The following is an 8276-nucleotide window of genomic DNA, read 5'->3' on the forward strand; positions in this document are numbered from 1 at the left end:
ATTTATTCAATTATCAACATGTAAAGCATGGGTATATATTGTCAAACCTGCTTTAGTGACCACCTGTCTACAAAGACCACATTTGTTTTGTTTCCCTTGAAAATGGTTTCTCATTGAAACATGTACTAAACGAGCCTGTCTACATAGACCACTTTTTGTGTTTCCCTTGGGCGGTTGGTACGAGTACATTTTCTTTTACATTGGACATTTTTGTTCATTGTCATCATTATTACTATCATTATTTTTATCCTCTAATTATCACTAATACTATTAGAGTACTACTATTGTACTATTCCTACATCATTTTATTTCCCCCACCTTGAATTTAATATCCAGTTCAGCATCCCTAATAAATTGGTCAGAATTTGAATTCAGATTAAATATCAAAAAGCTACCTGTATCTTACATGTACACACATTAAAACAACAAATACTTTTATTCAAAGGGCTATACAGCTTATCACGAAGATGAACTAAGTGAAGGGGTGTGAGGAAGACAGATGATATTTTTTAAATGGGATAAGGGCATTAGATGCCTCAGGAGTAGTCCCTTGCAGTTCGACCTGGCAGGACTGTCGGCATACATTTGCTGGAAGCCAGTTCCATTATTAAACTTTGGGACGGAGAGTTGGGCAAATACAAACGGATCTATGTCGCTTCTGGCTTGGTTCTCCCATGTTTGTGATATGTGAAGGAAAATAGGGCTTTCAAGCGAAAGGCAGAGAGACCATTGACTACCTTGTGCACAATTCCCAGTCTACATGCAGAGTGCCTTGTAGATAAGGTATGCCACTAAAATGTGCTGATCATCTCAGTCACACTGCTGGTTTTCTTGTATTTTCCATTGTGATGTAGCGTGCTGATGTAGAGCTCTCAAGAGTTCTCAAGATGAGAGTGGATAGAAAGAAGCCTGGGTATCAAACCTTCTGCATGGGACAACCTGCATAATACAAACAAAAAGAGAGAAAGCAAATGAGATTAAAACTAGCTGCACTACATTAGATTTTTTTTGTTTAATAGTAACTTCCTACTTTTAGGTCTTACATTTTAGTTTTATTACAAAATGATAGACTTATGTCTATCTGATAGGGCCTTTTTTAAAGAGTAGAGTAAAGGTTTATATTCATTTCCAATTATTGAACAAGGAACTTTAAAATTGTTTTTCTTATAATATTATTATTATTTGTGAAACATTTTCTACATACAACAGGCAGTACATGTAGAGGTAGAAGTCTATTGAATAATTTTAAGTTGTTTATAAACATAGGAGTATCTACTGTTGTCTGATTTTGTGAGAAATTTTTTGATAGATATGTAATATTGAAGAAGAAAAAAAAAACTTACGTATTGTAATATCATGCTGAGGGAATAAAGTGATATGTTTATTAAGCAACACCGTAGTTTGTCACCTAAATAAAGCTAGAGAATAAATGAGAATTATAAGATATAATGCAACATTATAATTAAGATGGTAATTGGTGATTAGTCCAAGATGAGTGCGATGTTGGCATGGGCTTAGCCTTAGATTATACAGACTGAATATTTTCGAACTTTATACAAACATACCTTGCCAGAGTTCAACTTAGGTGTCCTGTTCCTGAGATCTTCACCATAACATGATGATCAGGTACTGGTAGTCTCTGTTGCACATCTGTGGTCATTATCTGCTTTTTGGTTGCATAGGATCTACAATTAAAAGAAAACAGAAACTTAGTAAGGTTCGTGCAAGTAATAGTATCAAATGCTTGCATTAGTTATCAGTTTATAACTTGGTTCATGTCCTTTAGACTAGAGTTAGAAATACCCATGCAATACCAAATAAAAAGGGGGTAGCAAATAGTCCTGAAACTTTACTGTAAACAAGGTAAATATACGTAAATAATATAAACCTATTTTCTCTCTAAACATGTCATTTTCCTCTAAATATTTCAAACAAGGCACAGTGCCATAACTTAGAAGTTAGAGCACAATGAAGAAAAAAGAGGTGTGGAGGTGGGAGTGGGGGGGTGGGGTGGGGGTAAAATTAGGAAGCTAGATAGGGACACCCTTTTTGTTTTGTTTTGTTGTTGTTGATATAGTCTATCTAGCCTACATCCAAACTAAGCTGGACCTGGATACATAATGCCACACTAGCAACAGCATAACTAGATCTAGACTAGACCCTAGCCTAGGCTAGTATTCATAGCATAGAGTCTAGCCCGAATTTTCTGTCTCTTTCGTTCGTTAGCCTCTGATTTGGGTAGGGTTGGCTAAAGAGAGGAGCCGACTCTACCCAAATCAGAGGCTAACGAACGAAAGAGACAGAAAATTCAGGCTAGACTCTATGCTATGAATACTAGCCTAGGCTTTACAGTTACACCAAAGTGTAGCCTGCCTTATAGCCGCGCTAGCTCGGGAAACGCAGTCGCTTATTGGTGGAGTGTTACAGCCGGCTAGCACCGGTGAATTGTAAATCATAAACCGCTCCACGAAATATCATCGGCTTGGACTAGCAATGAGCCATTTGCGCAGTCTACAACAGGTCTACATCTACTACCGATTACTATCGGTAATCAAGCTATGAACTAAACTTAAAATTACGAGATGTGCTGTGATGAAATAACCTACGGTAAACTCCTGATTATTTCTAAAAATATTACCGTCGACAATTTCAATTAGAGTTCATTCAATCAGTAATATTCTTTGGTCAGAACAAAGAAAAAAGGATGGGGTAGGGGGTTAACCGGGTAATACGTTGTGACAATGCGGAGAGCCCCTCACTGCAATGACGAACACATCACAATCATTTCAGATATCTTCACACAAAATTTATCTTTACTTACTTTTTTGGTATTCGTATGGTATCACTTTGATGTCGATATTCGCCTGAAGATTTTCTGCTCAACTGAGATGTATTTGACAAACTTCTATTATAATAGAAATTCACTTACAAGAAAAATGTTTCATTGTTCGTAATTAAAAAACTTCAAAGTCGCAGTTCATACAACCGCCATTTTTCATCATTTTCTTGCTCAAATCGTAGGGAATTCTGGGAATGCAAAAAAGTTTTATGCATGACCTAATACATAAAACATTTTGTCGATGGCCAATCAACAAACAGTAGTTGGCGTATTTTTTACGTCATTGCTCATGAATATTCATTGACCCTCCAAAACCGTCGTTCAAATCGGACAAAACCCCCATAATGCATCCAAAGCAAAACCTATGAAATGTCAAAGGTCACGATTTTAGTTGGCCCTCTAGTCCTCCTACGGAGGACATACTGTGTATGATCGAATCTCTTTGAAGAGGGGGGAGGGGGGTGTTCCACTTACCGCAATTTTCTTCATCATCGCGTTGAGGGCAGTCATACCATCCGTCGCATCGAAGTCTATCGAGTAGGCATATGTCGGTATCGCGACACCGGTAAGGACACTCTACGTCTACGATAAGAAAAACGAGCAAATGTATTGATGATGTGGATGATGATGACCATGATGATAGTGAATTGTATACACTCATGTCATACGGCATTTACATTCTGGTATTTTTTCATTTGTTTTTATTATTATTATTATTATTATTATTTTTTTTTTTTTTTTTTTTTGGGGGGGGGGGGGGGTGGGGGCGGATCAATATATAAGGAACGATTGTCCGTCTGACGTTCGGATACCATTATTCACAACTGTACCTGCAACGATAGGTTATAAATAACTGCAAATGCTATGCGCGTATTGTATGTAGCAAAGACTGAGTGTAGACGCAGACACTATCAAACGTGACCCAATGGTAGTATCTGCCAGGAGTCGGGTAGATTTTGATCTTCATAGTTGGTTTACCAGGGGCAGTCAACAAAGCCAAACCAAACAAAAAGAACACAATCGTAACTTTTTTCGAAATATCGACTCAAGGGCGATTCAAATTTTTTATTGTACATCCCATAATTCAATGACGCACAAGACTTTTAAAAATGCTAAACACTTTTGAAATGGCTGCCGAATAAAAAACATATAATTATTGGGGAAAAGTTTTATATGCATGAAAAGCTCCGAAAATAATTCATGCTTAAGCAAGCACCGCCCACTTAAGGCCCGGTCACACAGAGGGGACGCATGGGGAACGCACGGCCAGCGTGTTGGAAATTTGCGCAGGAATTAACCTTCCAATTTGTGAGAGGTACTTATTCTTCAGGTAAATGGGTAACCTGAAGAATAAGTAGCCAACATCTGTGACATTCCTTTATTCAACAAACCGTATTTGAATAATCAATTTACATAATCCCCATCTGGTAATTAAGTAAATCAATAAATCTAGCAATAACTGAAATGTGGGGTTAAGTTTTTATTCGTAGTCATATACAAAAAAAAAAAAACAGTTTGTAACATGGAAATTACAACATATACCATCACCCCCATCCTGACTTCCATGAACACACAACTGAGTCTACCAGGGAAAGTTACAATGCTACAATAAAAAATGCAATTCCTGTTCCCTCATGCATAAAAAATTAGTTTAATAAACCATGAGGTTTACTCAGCAAATCATAAATGTATCATATTACCCTCAATTTTGTAAACTCCAAAGGATTTACCTCTCACAAATTGGAAGGCTAATTATTTTCAAACTTGTTGGTGTCATATTGAAGTTTAAGAGCTTTCCATCCATATAATTTTTTTTCCCTAGAATCATATATTTTTTATTCGGCAGCCATTTCAAAAGTGTATAGTTTTTTTTTTGGACGCACTGTAGAAAGATTTTTTTTTTCGAAAGTAGTCGCGTTCGTGTCAAAGCAATATTTGTGATGACTTAGAATGTTTTGCTTCCTTCCGATACACCGCCTGGGTGCCACCCCCCCCCCCCGACACACACACACACGCACACACACACATACACAACCGACCTCCGGGTAACATGACCAAGAAAAGAGAATGAGAACACACCTGGAGTCAGACAGCCGCTTTCATCAGAGAAGTCGTGACAGTCGACAACCTTATCACACCTAGCGATCACGTCAATGAACTGCATTCCAGAACGGCACATGAAGTCGAGTGTGTTGGTGAGACAAGCTTGAACGCGTGAGTCATTAGTGCGACCAGTATCTTTATGACGTTAAAAATATTAATAATTGCATTTATTATTTAAAAAAACAAGAACATGATCATCAGCACAAAAAAATAACAACAGCAACAGGCGTGTTAGTACATATTAGACCTGATTTACAGAGATTAAATCTAAATTTTTGTTTATAGTTATTTTAATGTGTCTAGAATCAACAAGAGTAAATTGTAAATATTGGTATTTTTTCAAAAAGTCTTGTCAAAGGGGAAACTTTCCGCCCCATCCCCCTTCTCCGGGGTCGGAGGAACCACATTCGTATTCCCCAAATCTCCGGTAAAGGGCTACTTTTCACGCAACGAAGTTCGGCCCGTAATACACAAAAATCCGGCCCGTATTGACTTCACACACCAGAGATAGGGGGAGGGGTTGCTTTCAGAGGGAGGGAACATGCATACACGTACCCTAAATAACACTGAGTGGTGGGGGGGGGCGTTGTTAAATTATGCGGTTCCTGGAAAAAAGGGCACCTACAAAGGGAAATCTTAAAGCGAAAATAAACCATTTGTTAAAGACATTGGTATATACCCCTACATTGTGATTATTATTATTCACTTTATACACCATATAAGAAATTGCTTAAGAATCATACTTTGCATCTGGGTGTGATGGTCTGAAAAATTATTTGCGAAGGAGCGAAGTGAGCGAGGAAACAAATTAAGATTTGTGAGGTCGCAATGTGAAAATTACATCTTAAAAAGAGGAAAAAACCCAATCCTGATGGGATAATAAGCACATTCTCATAACGGTAGACTGAAAAGAAGTAACATATTATTAAGTATATCATCTATAAATGCGTACGAGCGAGCTTTGGGGGAAATTGCTCCTTATAGTCGCGTAAAATTAGGGGCGCGTTTAATGATGAGATGAAAAAAGGAACACTTACAGAAAAGAAAAAGAAAATGTGTCAAAGTACAAAGAGTAATTATCAGAAGTGAAAATGGGGCACTTCTTACACCTTCAAAAAGATGCACTCACCAGAGATGAAAAGAGACAGTCATGAGAATAGGAAATGGGCATTTGTCGACAGAAAAGGGACCCCCATCATATTTTGAAAGGGGCATTTATAAGAGGAAAAAAGGGAAATTATCAGAGGTGAAAAGAGGCAATTATCGCATCCGAAATTGGGCAACGACCACATATGAAAAGGGGCACTTGTGGGATTGAAAAAGGGGCACTTATGATAAAGGAAAATGTGCATTTGTTGAAAGTAAATGGGCACTGATCAGATTTTAAAGGGGCATTGTGAGAAGGGGGAAGGGACTCTTTTATTAATGGGGGCACTTTTCACTGGTCCACTCTGCCTCCCCCCCCCCACAGGAGGGCCGCCTCTGCGTATATCCATCAATAATGCTTTGATTGTTAACACCTATAATTTGTTTTAAACGATAGCTAAATAGAAAATACCATTTACACGAAGCGTCCTGACTTCAAAGGCAAAACCCGCATGTAGGAGAAACCCATCACTGCAGAAGCGAACCGTCACCACACCCTCTGGCAGTAGAAGTGACGTCAAATTACCACTGACCAATGGGAAGGTTGTGACGTTAGTGCCGTGTGCAGTTTCGCTGCTGTGTGTCAGGGTAAGAGGATCCCAAAAATGTTCTACCTGGAGGATGTTGACCTTAATGTGACCCTGCATAGCAAGTTTCAGAAGAAAAAAATACAATTAGGCCTACCACTCCTTTGAAATATATTCATTGAAAAAAAATCTAGGAAACTAACCAAAATTTTAAAAGGATTCTTTTACCCTCTTCCATGTATCATGAAATTTTAAAACAAATTAGAACTTTTAAATCACTTAACGGTAAAAAGAAAAAATGATGGTATGGTTGATTGAATAGTTAAAAAAAAACCGGGTGGTTAAAAGGGTTAGTTCACTCTATGATCCAGTAAACCGCAGCATATGTGATAGAGTCTTTCAATGACATTGTCAATAATGCATTTGCCCATCTCTAAACAGGAATAAGGCGGTTAATGAACCATTTTATGATGACAAGGTCATGTTTGAACATACTTCACCCATCATTCTGTTATTGATAGTACATCGATTAAAACATTTGTTCGTATATTTCAATCCATTGGGTGCTATTGCTTCAAATTGAACGTATTTATTTGTTTAGTTTTTTTTCTTCTATTTTCTATGTGCTATTGGCGTTTCCACACCTTGACCTCTGGAGGGCAAAAACATCTAACTGGCTATACGTACCCTATGGTTCAGCAAGTAAATCATTTTGAGGCGCTCTGGTTCGCATTAGGGGATATTAAGGCCCTTACACGTTTATCTTGATATAAAGCTGGAATAGGTTGATTGGAATCTTTAGAATCCAATACAAAGCAACATTGCAGTTTGTACGAACAAGCATTTCAGAGTAACAGTTACTCATATTTAATAATTTGTTTTGAATAACCTTTTCTAGTTATCGAAAATCTGTCAGGGCCCCCTTGCCCCGCCTTCAAATATACACGTCTCTAGAGGTGCCCATAATGTCGACAACATCGTTTTCTTTTGATAGACCTACCATTGCGCCAGGGGGTATGTCGAAGCTCCATTCTCGCCGAGACTTCGGTGGGTAATGATCAGGAAAGTCTGGTGACACCAGGGTTGTCAGATATTCCTCCATGACCTCGCATATGCATGATGCTTGGACCTGCGGAGCTCCTGTAACTTGATATTTATTTGTTTATTTATTTATTCAGTATTTTTTTTGGATCTATCTGTTGTTTATCTATTCATTCATCTAATATCTTTGTAGATTTACTTTAGACGCTTAAAATATTGTCAAGACAATGGCGCCCTCGCTATATGACTTAAATGTCATTTTCCCCCCATATGTATTAATCAGAAGGGTCTTTTCTTTTTAGAGGAACTATAATAATATGCTATCTATAATATCCTTTAAGTAGTGCCAAAGGGAGAAGGCTTAGGAGAAAACAGAAATTAAAAATATTTGTGTGCATGACAAATGGGAAAGTTGTCCGTGACTACGTCACAATGCACTAACCAAATTGCTAATTTGAGAATCTCATAGATTTGTTGATTCATATCCTTCATATCAAAGGTACGATTTCTTTCAAGGTTTTGCCTTTCTGTTTCAATCTCTTATTTTTCTGCTTCATACAAACGAACTCATGCAATACAAAGGTTAGATTGCCTTTTAAATGTGTATACAAAATGATTTC

General features: G+C 37.7%; 1 long non-coding RNA gene across 2 annotated transcripts; it reads right to left on the reverse strand.

The window, feature by feature from the left end:
* Window positions 1-290: 290 nt before the first annotated feature.
* LOC115924202 lies at window positions 291-3055 on the reverse strand. Of its 2 annotated transcripts, XR_004064211.1 has the most exons (3): window positions 2822-3055; window positions 1566-1685; window positions 291-939 (listed from the first exon to the last, which is right to left on the reverse strand). It is a non-coding gene; the product is annotated as an uncharacterized LOC115924202 (long non-coding RNA). The 2 variants fall into 2 exon arrangements; XR_004064207.1 differs by lacking the exon at window positions 2822-3055 and having other exon boundaries at window positions 1566-1977.
* Window positions 3056-8276: the final 5221 nt, after the last annotated feature.

The sequence above is a fragment of the Strongylocentrotus purpuratus genome, unplaced genomic scaffold (genome assembly GCF_000002235.5).
Source record: "Strongylocentrotus purpuratus isolate Spur 01 unplaced genomic scaffold, Spur_5.0 spur5_contig_837, whole genome shotgun sequence".
Classification (NCBI taxonomy): Eukaryota; Metazoa; Echinodermata; class Echinoidea; order Camarodonta; family Strongylocentrotidae; genus Strongylocentrotus; species Strongylocentrotus purpuratus.